Below are 19,921 nucleotides of genomic sequence, written 5' to 3'. Positions count from 1 at the left end.
ATTGGCAATACTGGTGTTCTAAGGTTGTGTCAGACATTGTTATAGGTCAACCTGTGGATTACAGGAATCCCCAACCTCTGTCTTCCAAGTGACAGTAACACCATTTTTCTTCTCTCCACAGTGTGACAACTAAAAATATCTGTATACACTGTCAAATGTCCCACCAGAGGATGTTTTCCCTGATTAAGGAATCATTGCCGTAAATATGAACATCCCTGAAGGGTGGTTACAGTCTTTGTGTAGAAAGGAGCAGAAGAAACCGACATAGCCAAAGCACTGGTCTGCTAGGAGTGTTTATATAGTACTTTGGTGGGGAAAGTAAAAACAGTAAAAGCTGATGTAGCTCTGAAGAACAAGGGGACACTACCCATCTTGGTGTGTGTGTGTGTGTGTGTGTGTGTGTGTGTGATTAGGACATTACCTATCATACAGAGATGTGGTTCATAATTACTTGATGCTTCCCGTGATGCATTTGTAGACAATTTTGTCCTGTGTGTGGCAGATGGGTGCTATGGACTGCCTTTATACAACCTTAGCTTCCCCTGGATAGAACTGGTGACTATCTCTCAGTTTCCTTACACGTCTTTTCCACTGTGACACGAGGTATACACTTCCTGAAGAAAGAACTCTGGGTGGTAAACTTCGAGATTTCTTGAAGAAGATTTGTTTGTTTGTTTGTTTGTTTGTTTGTTTGTTTTTCCCTGAGACAGGGTTTCTCTGTGTAACCCTGGCTGTCCTGGAACTCACTTTGTAGACCAGGCTGGCCTCGAACTCAGAGATCCACCTGCCTCTGCCTCCCAAGTGCTGGGATTAAAGGCGTGCGTCACCACCGCCCGGCGAAGAAGATTTGAAGAGTTGAGGATGAGGTTTGTTTTTCTCCTTTGTGCTTAGTAACACATGAGAAGACGGAGAAATTGAAGAAGCTACTGTGAGCTGAAAACTAGTATGAGAGGATTTGGAAATTCTTTGCCCATTTTTACTTCAAAAAAAAAATGAGGGAGTATATTCTGGAGAGAACTCCAAGGATTGGCCCAGATAACTATGGGCTGAAGAAATGAAGACTGTGACTCCAGATACAACCAAATATCTCAGTGCCACTTTCTTAAGGTCAGTGTCCCAGTAACTGCCTCTTGGATAGTCAACCGTGATGTCATTGTTCTGGTGGCCTGGATTTTAGAGATGTGACCATTATTGATGCTAAAAGAGAAAAGAGGAGCATTTATTCTCAAAGCCTAAAACCCAGTGGAATTTCCTTTGTCTTTGAATTTGCTTAGGGCATCTTTATCCTTTCTCTCCTTTTTAAAATGAGAGTGTCTACATTTTGACTCTGTGTAGAAAGCAGACAATCTGTCTGATTTTATGGGTTTACAATTGAACTGAAATTTTGTCTCAGGTAGAATCATACCTCAATGCTACCTATATTGTAGATGATATCTAAGTCACATTGGACTTAGCTTTCATTTGGGCATGCATTGGGGATTATGTGGATGTTAGAATATAGGGAATAGGTTTGTAAACAAGAAGGTAATGAATTTTGGGTTGGGTGCTAGAGGGCAAAATGTTGTGTGTGGAATTATGACTGTGCTCAAATACATGTGCTAAAGTCCTAACCCAGACCCATCCCACCTTAGAAGCTGATGTTATTTGATTTCAGTCTTCAAAAATAAAACTAAGAAGAGGACAATATTTCTGGACTGCCGTCCAATATGACTTGTGTTCTCACAGGAAGACATTAGGTACAGACAACACGTAGCTTGTCAGCGGTGATATGAGGGTAGTAAGGCAGGTAGAGAAACCTAAGGACATCAAGTCTGCCAATGTCTAGGTGCTGGGCTGGGCTTGCAGCCTCTAGAACACTGTGCTAATGTATTTCATTCATCTTAGCTGTTGTGTGTGTGTGTGTGTGTGTGCGCGCGCGCGCGCGCGCGCGCACATAAGAAAATACAACCACATATAACAACAAACTTCCCTTTGAAATAGCCATCAGGTCTGGCCTATCAGAACAATACAAAGCTTCTTCTTAGTATTGGGCCTCACAGAGTTACCTGGGCCCCAGGACACTGCTGACCTCCACCTTTTTCATAAAACCGGCCCATTAGCACTCAGTCCTGAAATCTCAGCATGCAGAGAGGCTGGTTACCAACTCAGCGTTTACTTGAGAAATGGCTGCTGTTCTTCCATTAGAAAACGCCCTGACACCGCGTTCTCAGGCATCTGCTCACTGCATTATTGATACCTCACTTCCTGATTAACTATTAAAATATTTAAATGAGTCCCAGACTTCAAACTCCACTGAACAAGAATGTAGCATTTTAAAGTTATTTTCTGTAAAGAAAAGACAAAAATCCAATGATTAGAAAGCAAGCGGTGAGCTTAGCCACTGTTCAGACAAGTATTCGTGTGGATGAAGGATATTTGCAGCGAGGGGTGGCTGAGGCGGGGGTGTGGCCTTTATTACGTGTGAATCAAGTTTTGAAACTTTTCCCTGGCTAGGATCAACGCATTTTGTGTCTTCATTTGATTTGCTAAAACAAACTCCGTGATTATTGGTCTATAAAATTAGTCTGTTCTGGTGCTACCTAATAGGGAGATTGGACGGTTTGTTTTAGGTTTGAGGTGGAATTTAAAGTTCTTTGACAATGTTGCCAGTCAGAACCAGCTCACATACGTGGTGTTTGCTTCCTTGGCAATTTTGCTTTGAGTGTCATGCTCATTTCTTGAGCCATGGTTTAAGTACTTTTCTACAAGTAATACAGATGGACTCATGTGATTTTAAGAAGAATTTATGTATGTATGTATGTATTTATTTATTTAGTGTGTGTGTGCGTGCATGTGTGTGTGTGTGTGTGCGCGCGCGCGCGCATGTGCGTGCATGCGTGTGTGCATGTGCGTGTGTGTGTGTGTGTGTGTGTGTGCGCGTGCGCACGCGCCACAGGCATAAGTACGCACAGCAGCCAGAGTGTATATATTCATATAAGGAAGATGTGCTCATTTTTATATCTTTCAACCAAGGTGTGCTTAACACTCAGTAGGAGCCAGTCAACAGAAGCTCCTCACATAGGAGTGGGAGATTACATAAAGCAGGTGGGTACACGGCACCCCAGGATGGATCTGTAATCACCACCCATATTAAATGCAATCAATCGGATCACTGAAGGAAGGAGCTCTTATTTCTGCCCCAGAGATCCTGGAAAGTGTTTTCACAGAAAATACCTATTTTTGTGTAAATATGAAAACAGCTTTGAATTTATTTGTGGTTTTTTGTTCCCGTGCTGTCTTCTTCATGTTATTAGAAAAACAAGTCAGAGTCAAGAGTGAGGAGCGAGTTGGATGAGGAGAGACGGGTGGAGGGCCTGCAGTCTGGAGGCGGCGTTCTGGGAAGTTATGAGAAGGATCTAAGTGTGGATAAGGGCCAGATTTGATTTCAGGTTTCAGACAGCTTGGCTCATAGTAATCCTCGGAGCTCAGATGTCACCTTCCCGTGGAGCAGCCTCTGAAGTGCCAGTCAGAATTAATCCTTGTCCTCTGCCCAAGACAGAATAAAGCGTGTGTGGCAGTAAGCAGCAAATGTTCTGAGGCAGCAGAGCTTGTGGTCCCCCTCTCTGTTTCCTCTCTGGAGAAGAGGGGCTCCTTCCTGTAGCTCTCCTCTCTCGTGCGACCCGACACTGGCAGACATGGCTGCCACGGAGTGTTGTAACAATGTTACGAGTTAGCATTGTTACAGGGTACTGAGAGAGGCAATCTTTGTGTCTTAACTCACCAGCTGTGTACTCTCTAAGTGCGGGACAGCCACGCCTGTCCATCTGGTGCTATCCTTTCATGTTTGGCCCTCTGCAGGCTGATGGTTCCTGTGACAGGAGGCTGAAGCACAGCAGCTCTGGTGCCTCTTCTACACAGCATTTGTTCATAGTCTGATATTCAGTCTAAGGATTAAGAGCCTGCTGCACAGTATCTACTGACTCCTTCACCTTAAAATCAGGGGTTTAGCACAGTTAGGCATCTTGGAGTCCATTTCCCTCAGTCAGAACTCTCAGAGGAGGCTGACCTAGCCACCTCCAGGAAGTACCAGCCAGCTTCCTCACTCTTCTCCCTCCATCTTTTGTCTCCTCTTCCCAGCAGGGCTGTCCCACTGAGCATCGTGGGTAGCAGGGCTGTCCCACAGAGCATCGTGGGTAGCAGGGCTGTCCCACAGAGCATCGTGGGTAGCAGGGCTGTCCCACAGAGCATCGTGGGTAGCAGGGCTGTCCCACAGAGCATCGTGGGTAGCAGGGCTGTCCCACAGAGCATCGTGGGTAGCAGGGCTGTCCCACAGAGCATCGTGGGTAGCAGGGCTGTCCCACAGAGCATTGTGGGTAGCAGGGCTGTCCCACAGAGCATTGTGGGTAGCAGGGGGTGGGGAGGCAGCCATATCCTATAGGGTGGTGTGATCAAGTCGGCCCAGCCTAAATGCCATTTAATCCTCTACCTGCTTAGAGACAGATCCTCTTCCTGACTCTGGGTTTGTGGATAGGACAGGAAAAGTGACAATGTCTAACATCATCATGGTAACGGCATAGCCTGGAGATCTCAGATCAGGGAGGCTTCTTTATTAATTTGCTAACAACGGTGGGGAAGGGGAGAGGTTAGGATCATTTATGCCTACAAAGCTTCCCTTTTTCACAGTCTGCCATCATATAATATGAAAAAGAGAAACTGTGGCTGCAGCAATGAAGAATTCATCACTAGGCCCTTCTGGGGCGGGGCTGTCTGCCAATAAAAAGTCACTTTATTGTCAGGAGGCTGGCTTCAGACAAGAAACTGCTTTATGACTGGTAGCCTATTGCTCACTTATTTTTGTGCCTGTGCATTTCTCACTTGTTATACACAGCTCTGAGTCAGGCTGAGGCTGCAAGGCCTAGAGGCCCCACCTTGCTGGCAGATTGTGCTATGGTTAAGGCGTGGGCAGACGGCTTGGTAAAGGGCACCATGTTGCAGTGGATGAGAGCCGATTGTGTGGATAGTTCCTCAGGGGATTTAGCTTTTGAGCTGTTTCCTCCACCCCACCCCCACCCCGCCCCGCCCCTGAGCTGTCTGGGAATCTGTGAGCTAGGACATTCTTCTAATGATTTGGGAGCTGACTTGAGTTCCAACTAGTTGCCTTTGGGTCTACATTACTACGATCCCAACTTACCCTATCTGGCTTCACTACTTGACCCAAACGAAGCGAGGAGGTCCCTTTACAGGAAAGGTGTTCCTCATCTACCTGCTCCACCTCACCCCCTGCCTCCTGGGGGATGCTTACTACAGTAGGACTGTGGTACACTGAGAACTCGGGCACCCTTGACTGCTTCTTTGCCCTCAGCTTCCTTGTCCAGCTGGCTATTTACCGCCACAAATAACCACTTTCAAGACTCTCTTTTGAATTCCTCTGTGACTAGCTGATAGCAGAAACCCCTCTCTCTCTCTCTCTTTATTTTTTTCTAATTATAAAAAGCCACTAAGTTCATCAGAGTCTCTTTCTGTGCCTTGTTCTTCCATTTCTAAAATTATAAATCTGGTGGCTGGAGATCCACCAGACATAGTGTGTCCTGAGACTAATGGATACAGATTATGCTCTCTAATCAGTGGGGACAGTCACATGCAAGAAACATATGTCTCTGGTCACTTTGGAGAAGAAGGTGAGTGTAATAATCCTATGTCTATGCATTGCTGAGAAGAAAGAAATTCAAAGATGAAATGCCCACTTGTATGAGAATCAAACCGACTTAACTGATCTTTTGTTCTAAATAGTTTTGGCTGTTGGACTGTGGTGGAGAGTGGATGCTTCCTTGTGGTAGATAACTGGTAGAAGTAAGCTGCCAAGCCAGAGGTGACCTGTCCCTGACTGGTCATGATCACGGACAGTGAGAGACCACACATATAAGTGGCTTTCTTGCTGTCGCGCTGAGACTCCTTCATGAGGAGGAGCAGATTAATGGAGGTCTGAAGTTGCATCAGCAACAGAGATAATCACAGCAATGGACATGTCTGCATCTGTGTGTGTCCAAAAATCATGTCTGACTCAGAAGCAAAATGAGAACTCTGTGTGTGTGTGTGTGTGTGTGTGTGTGTCTGCGTATATTTTAGTAGATAGGAGATATTTGTCAAGTCATTCTAAATTCTTGTATAGAAGGAATGCCGAGGTTGATTTCACTTGTAAATGAGACTAGAACATTGGAATGCGGTGACATTGGCAAGGCAAAGGTCATTTCTTCTGGTGCCGGTCTGGTTTGCACAATATACTTTTCCACTCAGAAGCTGTTGGACAATAAGCTTTCTAAGTAGCAATTGGAATTCATATCTGACAAGAATGACACAGTCCAGAGCCTGAGAGCTGTGTCATGCAGTGAACTGCAAAGAAAATTTTATGTGCTCAGAATCTGAATTTCATTCATGCATTTGTGGCCCAAACAATTAATCAACGGGACTGCATTTATTAAGTACCTGGGTTTTATTTTTCAAAAAAAAGAAATTAAAAAAAAAGGAAAAAGAAAAGGCCTTGCTCCTTCCCCACCTTGCAGCATAAAGCGAGGCAGCCGCACTGGGCACCTTTCCTGTCATTTTATTAGTATTAGCATCACGCAGGATCGCAGGATCGCTGCTGCTGAGACGCAGCCTACTCCTGACTTAATGAGGATTTCTTGGTTTTCAGTTTTGCTTTTTTTAATATCCCCATGGGTAGAAAGCAAAACCATAAGGAAGGGCCTGGAGATGTGACTCCGTTACAGAGTGCTTGCCTAGTGTGCATGAGGCCCCAGGTTCAATCCCCAGCAAAAACAAACAGACCACAAGCAACAAAGACCCCAACAATATAGCAGTAACCACAAACATCTTTCCTCTATGTGCACAGCAGTGCCTTTTCCTATTAGAGACAGGAGAGCTTTGGTCTTGTCAACCACTCCTGTGGGGAACTCCTCGCCCCATCTTGCTGGAGTAGGTGGAGGTTTTAGACAAACTGATTAGTTGCACAGAGCACCGAAGACGATGGTGTTAAAGGCCAGTGGGGATGGGCAGGGGAGTGCAGGTTTCCTTCCTCCAGCAAACCGTGCATTTATTTCTATCTCATGCATCATTCAGCAAGCACAGTTTGAAGACTGCTATTTGTCAAGCACCGCCGGTCAGAACTGGATGCATCCATCCATTTACTTAACAAATATTTGCTTAATGTCTATGAGCTAAATCGTGAACGAGGCAGAGTCTCTGCTTGATGTGAACCTAGTTGATGCCTAGAGGAGAGAGTCTTTCAATGCTGCAGTTCTTCCAGAGAGCTGTTTTCAATACTTCAGTCATGTGTGAGCTGCACATACTTATGAAAGCCCCAGAAGACAGCATAGACTCAGCAGGCACTGTAATTCTGACCCCCCTTAACCCCTTGTTTTAAAGCTTATATGTAGACATTGGGTCATCACCACTAATTTCTGTGGCTAAGATAGTCATTGAGAATCCTCTGTGTAGCAGAGAGGTTTGAGTTAGTGTCCCCTCAGTTAGTAAGGACAGTAAGCCAAGTTAAGGAGCTGGACCCTGAGGAAGGAGAAAGAGACCAAAAGCGCAGATTCAATGCCACAGCCTAGGATTCACCCCTTCAATGAAGCTCTAGATTGTGTTGATTTATTGTAAAGCATTTTCAGGAGACGTTCAAAATATGAAAAGAAAACCCCTACATAATTTAGAAGGTAGCTATGCTGACGGCGTGGTACTAATGACTCAGCAATAGCTATTAGAGCCACACTGAAAAACACTGAGGAGCACAGGAGCTAAGAATGACGGACAGGCAAAGCCACCGTGTTATGGGGGTCCCGTGAGAAGAAGCAGATTCTCACTTCTTGAAGTCTTAATGACAACATTTCCAGGCTCTTTCCAGCTGTAAGAATGCTGCCGCCCATCTTTTATATAGGGTTTTCGTATGCTTCTTCCTCATTTCTATTCACATCTAGTATTTTAAAAAGACAAATGAAAACCAAAACACACACACACACACACACACACACACACGCACGCACGCACGCACGCACGCACGCACGCACGCATGCACGCACACGCACACCGCACACGCACACTAGGTTAAACTCCCAGGTCCTTCGAAGCTTAGCTGCTACTATACCCCATGGTTCCCTGGGTGGCCCTTGCCTTCTCCCAGCATCTACTTTCCTCATCTTTCTGTCCAGTCCTCACAGCATCCCTGATTTACAAGCTACTAGCTCAGCAGTTTGGGCTTTGGAGTGCTTCACACTATAGAATCTTGCTTGCAATATATTGTGGTTTTTGTTTTTCTGTCAAAGGACTTTTAGTAAATACACACAGGGATTTACATTGGTGGTCTAGACAGGGCCAGGGCAGTGGGGAACTCTCCATCAGTGGTAAGCAGGAACTGATGGGTCCCTCTTCTCCTATGGGCAGACAAGCTGGAAGACACTCATTAATGTGCCTTGTAAGTTATAGTGCCAATGAACCCCTGTTGTCAACCACAGATTTACTATATGCCTAATTGATTTTCTTTTTTCCTGTGCCTAGCCTACCTACCTATACCTACTGCTACCACTTCCTAAACTACCTGTGTCCAAGTCTCTGTGTGTTACTATATGGACCCTCATGCTCCCCAATATGCCTATTTTTGTGGCTGGCATTTCAAATTGCAGTCCCTGCTTTTCACTTGGGCAGACGGTGGCTTGGGTTCCAGGCACTAACCTGGGACTTTCTGCAAAGCGGAGCCTCACTCTATCACTTTGCCTTCTTACTTGCATGAACTCTTACCCATCCACTTTGTAATGAAACCCAATTCTGTGACTTGCTGTCTGGGATATTACGATGTCTCCTTTGTGTGGAGGTGGTATTGCACTCATCCTAGGGGTGTCTTTCAACAAATCATTCATTCTATTTGCACCCATTGAATTGGATCCTCCTAACCAGAAAATAGTTCTTGCAATAACTTTCCCACTCCAAAAGAATGGGACAGGGTGTATGAAGTGAATCCTGAAGCCCAGAGGGTTGGAGTGATAGCCATGGAAACAACTCCCATAAACTAAGATTCTCTTTTAATCAAAAAATTACCACATATGCCCAGGTGGACTTTTGTGGGTCAATGGCTAACAGATGTTCCTGGGTTGGTTCTTGTACTAATAAAAGTGTATGTGGTGGCTATCTTATGTTTGTTTTATTATTATTATTGTAGGTGTTCAAAGAAAAATAATTTGTGCCACTAGGTCACAGGATCTGAGGTCAAGAATAATGGCACTTAAGATTTGGGCTCACATTACTACATTGGAGAAGTTTTCGTCATTCCCAGACTTGGTGAAAAGACATTGACCTTCCAATGTGAATCTCCAGCTATAATGCAAGAGAAGGGATATTTTAGAGTTTGAAATGAATAAAGAATATCTTGCACATGAAAGGAATGTAAAAATTATTTCTGAGTAGATGATCATGGAAAGTTCTTCCAAAGCTGATTTTAAAAGTGTAGAGTCTAGAGCCTTCTACTTGTACATCAAGAATCATGACAAGCTCTCCTCTTGTATCCAGGAGAGTATAAGGCCATAAAGCCAATAATAATGTAGCAGATACCATGCCTTGTGACTTTGACACTAGGTTATAACTTCTTTAATGGACAAAGGATGGGGGGGGATGAATCTTAGGTATTTCAAATGTTGTCAATTTGATTGAGGTGGTAAATATATAACACTGGGAGCTTTCTAAATGCTAAAAGATTAAATCCTATAAAATAAGTAATAAGATGGTTGTCTGGAATGTTTTATCACAGTTTAAAACATATTATTGCGAGGTAGTGGTAGCATACTAGTCCCAGCACTAGGGAAGGAGATGGAAGGTGGATTTCTGTGTGTTTGAGGCCAACCTGGTCTACAGAATGACTTCCAAGACTATCAAGACAGTCAAGACTATCTCAAAAAACAAACAAATAAACAATCCTTCCAATCCCCACAAATTATAGGTGTTGGAGAGATTGTTCAGTGCTTAAGAGTACTGCTCTTTGTGGTGGGCCCAGGTTCAATTCCCAGATCCCACATTGGGCAGTTCACAACTAGTTGTAATTCCAGGTCAAGGGAATCTGATATCCTCCCCTGGCATTAATGATTATCAAAATCTATGTGCAATTATTGCATATACGCATAATTAAAATTAAAATAAGTCTTTAAAAATTACAAATTATAAAAACAGATGTAAAAGTAAAAGGGGGTGACAGTTTGGGAAAAGAGGATTATAGGGATGGGAATAAGGAAAGAGAAGGCCGTTAGGGCTACATACAATAGAGTACATTGTATACATGTATGAAATTATCAAAAACGTGATTAATTTTCAACCTTGTAAGACAGAAGCATCACACATAGAATCTAGAATTACCAGGCAATAAAAAACAACCAACATGGGCCAACATGGTGTGAGGGAACCTAATGTGAGTTTAGGCCCTGCCCAGCACCACTCATATCTGTTTAGACTCTTCCAGATAGTTGTAGCACAAAGTCATAAGCTCACTCCTACCATAGAAGTCTTCTGCCTACAAGAGGGCACCAGGGTGGATAGTAATGTTCTACATATTCTTTGAGACTCTGAAAATATGTGAGAGGAAAAAAAATGGTACCTGAAAGGTACCAACTTTCAGGACAATATTTAAAAATGGAAAATAACTGTATTCAGACACATTTGTCTGTTTTGATCACTCATTTGCTTGTTAAAGTTTTATTTTATTATAAAATCACAATAATTGTACAGATTGATAGGGCAAATGGTACTACTGAATTACCCAGACACTGTGGAATTATTAAACCAAGCTAACAAACACATCTTCATCTCAAATATTTATTCTTTGTGATAAAAAGGGTTAAAATATCTTTCAGTTATTTTGAAACGTACGCCAAAAGGTGGGTGTGGTGGTTTGAGTGAAAATGGGACTGAAAGTTCATAGGGAGTGCAGCATAGTTCAGAGGGTCAGCCTTGGTGAAGGAAGTGTCACTAGGGGTGGATTTGAGGCCAGACCCAGTCTCTCTCTCTCTCTCTCTCTCTCTCTCTCTCTCTCTCTCTCTCTCTCTCTCTCTCATCCTTCTTACCTCCCTCCCTCCTTCCTTTCCCTTCTCCCTCCCTCTCTTTCTGATGCCTGTAGATCTGGATATAGAACTCTTAGATATGTCTCCAGTGCCATGTCTACTTTCTTCCTGCTATGATAATAACCTAAACCTCTGAAACTGTAAGTCATCCCCAACTAAGTGCAATTAAAGATAAAAGGCAGATAGAACAGCAGACAGGAGAAATCTAGATAATCATAAGAATATACACTACAACCCTGTTCTCCACCAATTAGAAAATCTAAAAGAAGATTTTTCTTGATATATACTATTTAGTAAAGTTAAATCAAGATCAAATAAGCAATTTAAATAGACTTATAAATCCCCAATGAAATATAGGTAGTTATTAAACATTTCATTACAACAACAACAACAACAACAACAACAACAACAACAACAACAGGAGCAGCAACAACAGCAAAGCCTGGGACCTGATGGTTTTAGAACAGAATTCTGCCAGACTTTCAAAGAATACTTACTGCCAATACTCTTCAAATTATTTTACAAAATAGAAACAGAAGGGACACAGACTTGTCGTTGGAGTAGAAATGTCCCCCATAAACTCAAATGTTTAAGTCCTTGTCCCATAAGGAATTCTACTTTTAGAAGGTGTTGGAGGAAGTGCATCACTGTGGGGGCAGCTTTGGGGTCTCTTATGTTCAAGTTAAGCACAGTGTAGTACACAGTTCCCTTCTTCTACCTGTAGATTAAGATGTAGAACTCTCATCAATTTCTCTATCACCATGTCTGCCTAAATGCCCCATGCTTCTCACCATGACAATGATGAACTACACCTCTGAAGCTGTAAGCCAGCCCCAATTAAATGTTTTTCTTTTAAAAAGTTGCCGTGGTCATGGTGTCTCTTCACAATAAATAAACTAAGACATAGACCAATTTTGCCTGAGAACATAGATACAAAAATTATCAATACCATACTTGCAGACAGAATCCAAGTAGACTTCATCAAAGAGATTCAGGGATGGTTCAATGTGCATAAACTGGTAAATGTTACTCATAATATAAGCAAACTGAAAGGCAAAAACCACATGATCCTTCCATTAGATGCAGAAAAGGTCTTTGACAAAACTCAAAACCCTTCATGAGAAAAGTCCTGGAGAGATTAGAGATACAAGGGACATACCTCAACAAAATAAAGGCAGTTTATAGTAATCACAGACAACTTAAATGGAAAAAAAACTTGAAGCAAGTTTCTACTTAACTAGAACAATTAGACAACTGAAGGAGATATTAAGGGATACAAATTGGAAAAGAAGTCAAAGTATTTTTAGGGGAGCAGATGATTATGAGTTTACATAAATAATCCTAAAATTTCTAACAGAAATCTCCTACACCTGATAAACACTTTCAGCTAGGTGCAAAATTAACTCAAAAAATCAGTAACCTTCCTATTTACAAATGAGAAATGGGCAGAGAAAGATATCTGTCCTTTCAACACCTTTCATAACAGCTTCAAATAATATAAAAATATCTTTGGTAATTCTAATGAAGCAAGTGAAAGACATATAATAAAATAAGACACCAAAGAAAGAAATTGAAGGATATATTAGAAGATAGAAAAATCTCCCATGTTCATGGATTGAGATAATTAATATAGTAAATATGGCCATCCTGCCAAAAGCAGTCTATAGATTCCATGTAATCCCCATAAAAATTCCAGCACAATTCTTTGCAGATCTTGAAAGGACAATTTCAGCTTCACATGGGAACTCACAAAAAAGAGGACAGCTAAAATAATCACTGCTGGAAATATTACCATACCCAATTTTAAGTTGTACTACAGAGGTATAGTGATAAAAACAGCATGGTGTTGACACAAAAAGAGACATTGATCAGTGGAATCAAATTAATATGTAGACATAAAGCAATGCACTATTATCACCTGTTTATTTTTATTTTTGTTTTTATAAAAAAGACAGAAATACAAACTGAAAAAGAAGCATCTTCAAAAACTGGTGCTGGTTAAACTGGATGTTGTCATATAGAAGAATGCAAATAGATCCAGACCTATCACCCTGCACAAATCTGAATGCCAAATGGATCAAAGACCTCAACATACAACCAGATATTCCTGATAGAAGAGAAAGTAGGGAGTAGCCTTGAATACATTGACACAGGAAACATCTTTCTAAACACAGCACCGATAACAAAGGCACTAAGACCAACAACGCCTAAATGGCACCTTATGAAACTAAAAAGCTTCTGTGAAGGAAAGACTAAAGGACAAAGCAGCAGCCTAGAGAATAGGAACTTTTTTCTCCCAACTCTACATCTGATTGAAGACTAATAATATATAAAGAACTCAAAAAACTAAATATCAAGAAAATAAATAACCCAATTAAAAATGGAGTACAGATCTAAACAGAAAACCCGCAATAGAAGAAACTCAAATGATGAAAAATCCTTAAAGAAATGTTCAACATCCTTAGCCATTGGGTAATTGCAATTGCAAACTGCCTTGAGATTTCATCTTACCCCTATCAGAACGCTTAAGGTTAATAAAACAAGTGACCACCTGGCAGGGATGTGGCGCAAAGGTAACACTCATAAATTGCTGGTGGGAATGCAAACTCCTACAAGCACTCTAGAAAATCAGTGTGGCAATTCCTGAGGAAGATAGAAATAGAGTTACCTCAAGATCCAGCTGTACAATTCTTGAGCATATACCCAAAGGATGCTTCTACCTGCCACAGAGATACTTGTTTAACCATGTTCATTTTTGCTCTTCGTAATAGCCAGAAATTGGAAACAACGTAGTTATCCCAGATGAGATAACTAGATAAAGAAAAGTGGTACATTTATACAATAGCATACATGCAACCATTTAAAAAAATCAAAACCATAAAATCAACCAGGAAATGGATAGAATTAGAAAAATTATAATCTTTGGAGAGGTAACCTAGACCCAGAAAGATAAGCATGGTAAGTATTTGCTTACATGTGAATACTAGCTGTTAAGTGACTGATAATCAAGCTACAATCTGTAGATCCACAAAAGTTAGGTATAGAGAAAGGGAGTAAGGGGGAGTGATATATCTTATTAGGGAAGAGAAATAGAATAGTTATGTGTGAGTGGGTGGGGCTGGAATATGAGAATCAAACGAGGAGGGGGGAGGGAGGAAGTGACGAGGGAGGGGATATGGGAAAAGACAGCTAAAATTAAGGGCCATTTGAGGGGTATTATGGAAACCTAATACAGTAGACACTTCCTAAAATATATACATATGTAAAAATTATCTAAATGAAATTGCCAAATAATGGGGGAGTCAGGACCCCAACTAGGCATCTCGTCGTCTTTGTCCCCAAATGAAGACTCCAGTATTGGAATTGTATTATATCTTATTGAGTTATTGGCCAAATGAGTCCCACGGGAATCCCCAGACAACCCAGGCTACTGCAAAGATTGTTTTCCACAGATACCAATGCTCAAGACAACACCTATGTAGTAACCAATGTAAACTTAGCCCTAACTAGCTTACAAATAAATGAGACTCAGACTATGGTTATTTTATTTGGCTTTGACAAGTAACCCCTAATCTACTCTTCTACCTGTTGCCAGGGCTGCTCCTCCAGTGCTGCTCCCCAAATACTTGTTGTTTCTGGCCATGTGCTCGCTCATCATTCATCTCCATTCACGGTGCTAGCTCTCTCTCTCTCTCTCTCTCTCTCTCACACACACACACACACACACACATACACACACACACACTCTCTCTCTCTCTCCTCTCTCCTCTCTCCTCTCTTCCTCCCTCTCTCTCTCTCCCTCCTCTCTCTTCCTCTCTCTCTTCCTCTTCCTCTCCCTCTCCCCTCTCTCTCTCCTTTCCCTCTCTCCCCCCCTCTCTCTTCCTTTCTCTCTTCCTCTCCCTCTCTCTCTCTTCCTCTCTCTCCCCTCTCTCTCTCATCTCCCTCTCTCCCCCTCTCTTCTCTCTCTCTCTCCTTTCTCTCCTCTCCTTCTCTCTCCTCTCCCTCTCTCCCCTCTCTTTTCCTCTCTCTCCCCCTCTCTCTCTTCCTCTCTCTCCTCTCTCTCCTCTCCCTCTCTCCCCTCTCTTCTTCTCTCTCTCACCCTCTCTCTCTTCCTCTCTCTCTATCCTTTCTCCTCTCCCTCTCTCCCCTCTCTTCCTCTCTCTTCCTCCCTCTTCCTCTCTCTCTCTCTCTCTCTCTCTCTCTCTCTCTCTCTCTCTCTCTCTCTCTCTCTCTCTCTCTCTCTCTCTCTCTCCCTTTCCCTCCTTCTCTCCTGTTTCTCCTCTGACCTGGTCACTCCAAATCCACATACTTCTAATCCCCAGTAATTGACTGTAGCCAATTTTATATAACCAATAGTTTAAAATCAAGGAACAAGGTTTGCACAATAAATCTTGTAAACAGGAAGTCACTTGAAGGTCTAGACCTTCAGGTATAGAGTTTAGCGTTGCAATATATAGCAACAGACCAAACCTCAACAATTTTCCTTTCTTGTCTAAATGAAAAGGCTCTTTTCTATTTTGTTTCCTTGCTATCCAAAACTATAATTATTTGTCATTTTCTCTTAAAATGGCAACATATATCTAATTCATAAAATGATCAAAGCCATCTACTCCAACATAAGGGACTAGGACTACAGTCTTCTTTATAATTGCTTCCTGCTGATTTGGGGTAAAGAATTTGAGGGGCAAGAAAATAAGAAAAATTATTAGTCTTAAGAAAGCTAGCTGTAGCATTTATTGTCCAGTCTCCATATGCTGAAGAGAAAGTCACCATGCATTAGAAGTCCAGAAAACATGGCCCCGGGGGCTGACTAATTGGAGTTAAGAGCAGCCCAGATAAAATATAATAATAACTCTGGATTATTGATAGGAAATAGATTTTAACAGTAGGTCTCTGGCCAGTTCTAGTGCTGATTAAGGCTTATTGTAAATATAGAGGTTGTGTGTGTCTTTTATCCAGGAACTAAATGGTCAAAGGCTGGGTAGAAACCCTGGATTGGGGTTAAAAATTTCTACAACACACTTACACAATTCACTGGACATGGTGAAGTTAAGATGGAGCCTATGTGCTGTGTGTCTTCACACCTATGTGCTGGAGAAGTGGTTCTCAACCTCCTAACACTCTGACCATTTAATCCAGTTCCACATGTTGTGATGAACCCACTTACAATAAAATTGTTTTTGTTGCTACTTCATATCTGTTATGAATTGTATGTATGCCGCTGTTAGGAATCATAATGTACATATCACAGTTGTGTCTTCCCCATCTGCCTCGACCTTTAACACCTGATACTCTGTTCCCATGCATTTGACTATTTCATCCATTTACTTATTCTCAGCGTGTAAAGACAGAATCTTACTGTACTGCTCAGGCTTACCTCCAATTTGCCATGTACCCCAGCTTGGGATCCAATATGTGACCTTCCTGCCTCAGAGAGTGCTGGGAAAGTAAATGTGTGCTACTATGACTGTCTTAACTTTGTTAGATTTCACATGTTACTAATATAATAAACATTGGAGAGCAGACATTTCTATAGTATACCAATCTCAATTCTATTGGATATGTATGCAGAAATGCCATTATTAAATCCTCGAATAATTCAAGTTTTAGTGTTTTTGAGTTACCTTCATACTATTTTCTAAAGTATACTACTTTATCATATTTACAAAAGGAGTCTACTGCTCTTCTATTTCCATACGTCTGTGAATGTATTGAAACATCTTTTGGATAATAATCAACCAGTTAAGTTACTAGTGGCCTTTCATACTGGTTTCACTGTATTTCTCTTGATATCTTCTTTTGAGTCTGTCGAGGTCATTAGCGTATATTTAATAGGGTTATTGGTGCTCTTGTCATTGAATAGTTTGTTTCTTTATATATTCAGATATTGGTCCATTGGATGGTATGTGATTTGCAAAAACATTATTCTAGTGTGTGTACCATCTCATTACTTTGCTCCACTGTGCAGAAGCCTTTTAGTTTTATGTAATCCCACTTGTCTATTTTGCCTTATATTGTCTGTGATCTGGGCGTCTATGCTGACAATATACAGATCAGTATCATGGGGGTATTTCTTGCTGTGCTTGTATTTGGTACTCTTATAATTCAAGTCATCTGTCCATATTGGGCTTATTCCTGGATAAGGGGTAAGAAAACTTTCTCCATTCTTCTGTGTGTAGATAGTTAACATTTTCAACACAAGTTATTGAACATGCTTTCCTTTTCTCATTATAACTTTCCTGGTACTTTTGTGAATAACTTGACCATAAGTTAGGGGTTTATTTCTGGGCTGTCTATTCTGGTCTTTTAGTTCATGTGCCATGTTTTAATGCCAATAGCATGCTATTTTTATCATTAAAACTTTGTAGAGAATTTTGAAATCCAGTAGTGATACCTCCGAGTTTGTCCTCTTGCTAAAGTTGATTTTGGCTATGGTTTGAATAAGTCTTCTAAAATTTGTTCAGAAATTAGTGTCCAAATTTATATACTGATGTGCTTAGTGATAGAATTAAGGGGGTGATGATAATTAGAATTAGTTGTAATCATGAGGATTAAGGTTATAGTGGGAGTATTGGCTTTATAAGAAGAGAGACACTATCTGCTACCCTACCACTTCTTGCTTATGGTATGTGCCCACTGCCAAATACCATGCGGCAGGAAGGCCCTCTTATTAAAGCCTACCCTGAACTCTTTGGTTATAGCCTATAAAACTCTGACAAATAAATATGCATGGTTTATAAATTATCAGTTATTAAGTGTTCTATTTTAGGAGCAAAGAGTATACTAAATGCACTTTTGGGTTCATGAGAGTTTTAGATTAGTTTACAATTTCTATGAAGCATGAATAGTTTTCTTATAAGGCTTTTATCATTTTTAGTCTACAGATCTTTCATTTCCTTTCTTAAATTCATATACATACACACACAAAATGGATTTCATTTTCTTCTGTGTGTGTGTGTGTGTGTGTTTCTGGGGACCGAAACCAAGGTCCTGTGTGGGCTAAGTGAGGATTCTATCACTAATCAATCTCGTTGACCATTTTTTTGTGCTATTGTGAAAGAGATGGCTTTCTACATGCTGTTTCCAAAGAGCCAACACTAGCATATAGAGGTGCTATCAATTTTTAAATCTTTTTTCTTTGTATGAATTGACTAATGTATTCAAATTTGTAGACATTTGATTGTGCCCTTTCCCCATTTGTCATAGTGCTGTCACATTTCATGTAGAAATGATTAGAGTAAGCACTATTATTTCTAAATAGGACTCACTTAATAAATGTTTTATATATCCAACTCTGAAACTTAGGTGATCTTTTGGAATTTCTATTTTCCACTTTTATTAAAACCAGATTCTTTTCTCATACAATATATCCTGATTACGGTTCCCCCTCCCAGATCCTCTCCACCTCTTCTTCCCTCTGAAAGCTGTAATGCGTAGAGGACCTGGTGCAGACCTCCATAGGCCCTGCGCTTGCTGCGTTAGTCTCTGTAAGTTCATATGAACAAAGCTCTTAGACTCATCCTGCCTCATCTTCTAAGAGCCAGAGAGGATTTAAGGCCCTTTAAATCCACTGAGCTCTGAGGGGGATAATTTGTGGAAGCATCCCATTTAGAGTTGAGTGTTCCAAGGTCTCATGCTCTGTGTATGTAATGTCTGTCAGTGGTTCTCTGCATTTTTTCCCATCTGCTGTAGGAGGAAACTTCTTTGAGGATGGCTAAATAAGGCACTAGAGATGCTATTGGTTTTTAAAGGTTACTGTGACATCACACAAATTTACTGAGTTTGTTTATCTCTAAGAGTCTCAACTGGGCATGATGGAACACACCTTTAATTGCAGCACTTGGGAGGCAGAAGAAGGCAGATCTCTGAGTTCAAAGTAAGCCTGGTCTACATGTCAAGTTCCAGACCAGCCATGGCTACAGTAGGATCCTTTCTCACAAACAAAACAAAACAAAAAAACCCACAACAAAATAAAAGTAAAAAATCAACTCAAGATGGAGATAAGGGATAGATAGGTGGAGAGATAGATGACAGATAGATAGATTGATGCAGAGAGACACAGAGACAGAGAGAGGGGGGAGAAAAAGGTGTCTTCGGTGGAGATCATAGAATTTCACATGTGATCATAGTAGGCCCAAACAAAGAATTTCACTTCTTGCATTCTCACTGAATGTCTCTTGTCTCCTATGGGACTAGAATGTCCCACACTAGGTTTAGCAGAATGCTGGGACTGAGTATCCTTATCTCATTGCTGACCTTACAGGGAAAGGTATATATTTTTCATCTTAGATTATGATGTTAGCTGAGAGGTGTTTTGTTTTGTATTGTTTTGTTTTGAGGAACAGTCTTTCTGTGTCTAAGTCATTGAGTTTTACATCTGGAAAATAACTTGAATTTTGATGGTAACTGCTTATGATTCTCTTGAAGTGGTAATATTGCTATTATATTGTTAGTATAATGAATCACATTAGCTAATTTGTGTATGTGGAACCATCCTTGCATCTAGAAATTAAATCCTACATATAATACTTGTTATCCTTTGATGTGCAAATGAAAAAAATGTCCTTGAAGGTTTTGAAGCTATGTCATTAGCAAGACTGGACTGCAGTTTTCCTTTCTAAGATATCACTGGCTTTGGTCAGGTGACAAAAGGTTAGAAATATGCCTCCTTCCTTCAGTTTGCAGAAATAATTTGAGAAGTACTGCTAATTATTTTTTCTTCAAATGATTCAGCTATCAAGCCATATGGTTCTGGGTTTTTTTTTTCTTCAATTCGAGAGTTTTAATGAGTGATTCAATGCCCTTTCTCGTTATTGGTTTATTCAAACTCCCTATTTCTTTCAGGTTTA

Source organism: Apodemus sylvaticus, chromosome 18 (genome assembly GCF_947179515.1).
Source record: "Apodemus sylvaticus chromosome 18, mApoSyl1.1, whole genome shotgun sequence".
NCBI lineage: Eukaryota > Metazoa > Chordata > Mammalia > Rodentia > Muridae > Apodemus > Apodemus sylvaticus.
This window is presented reverse-complemented; position numbering follows the sequence as displayed.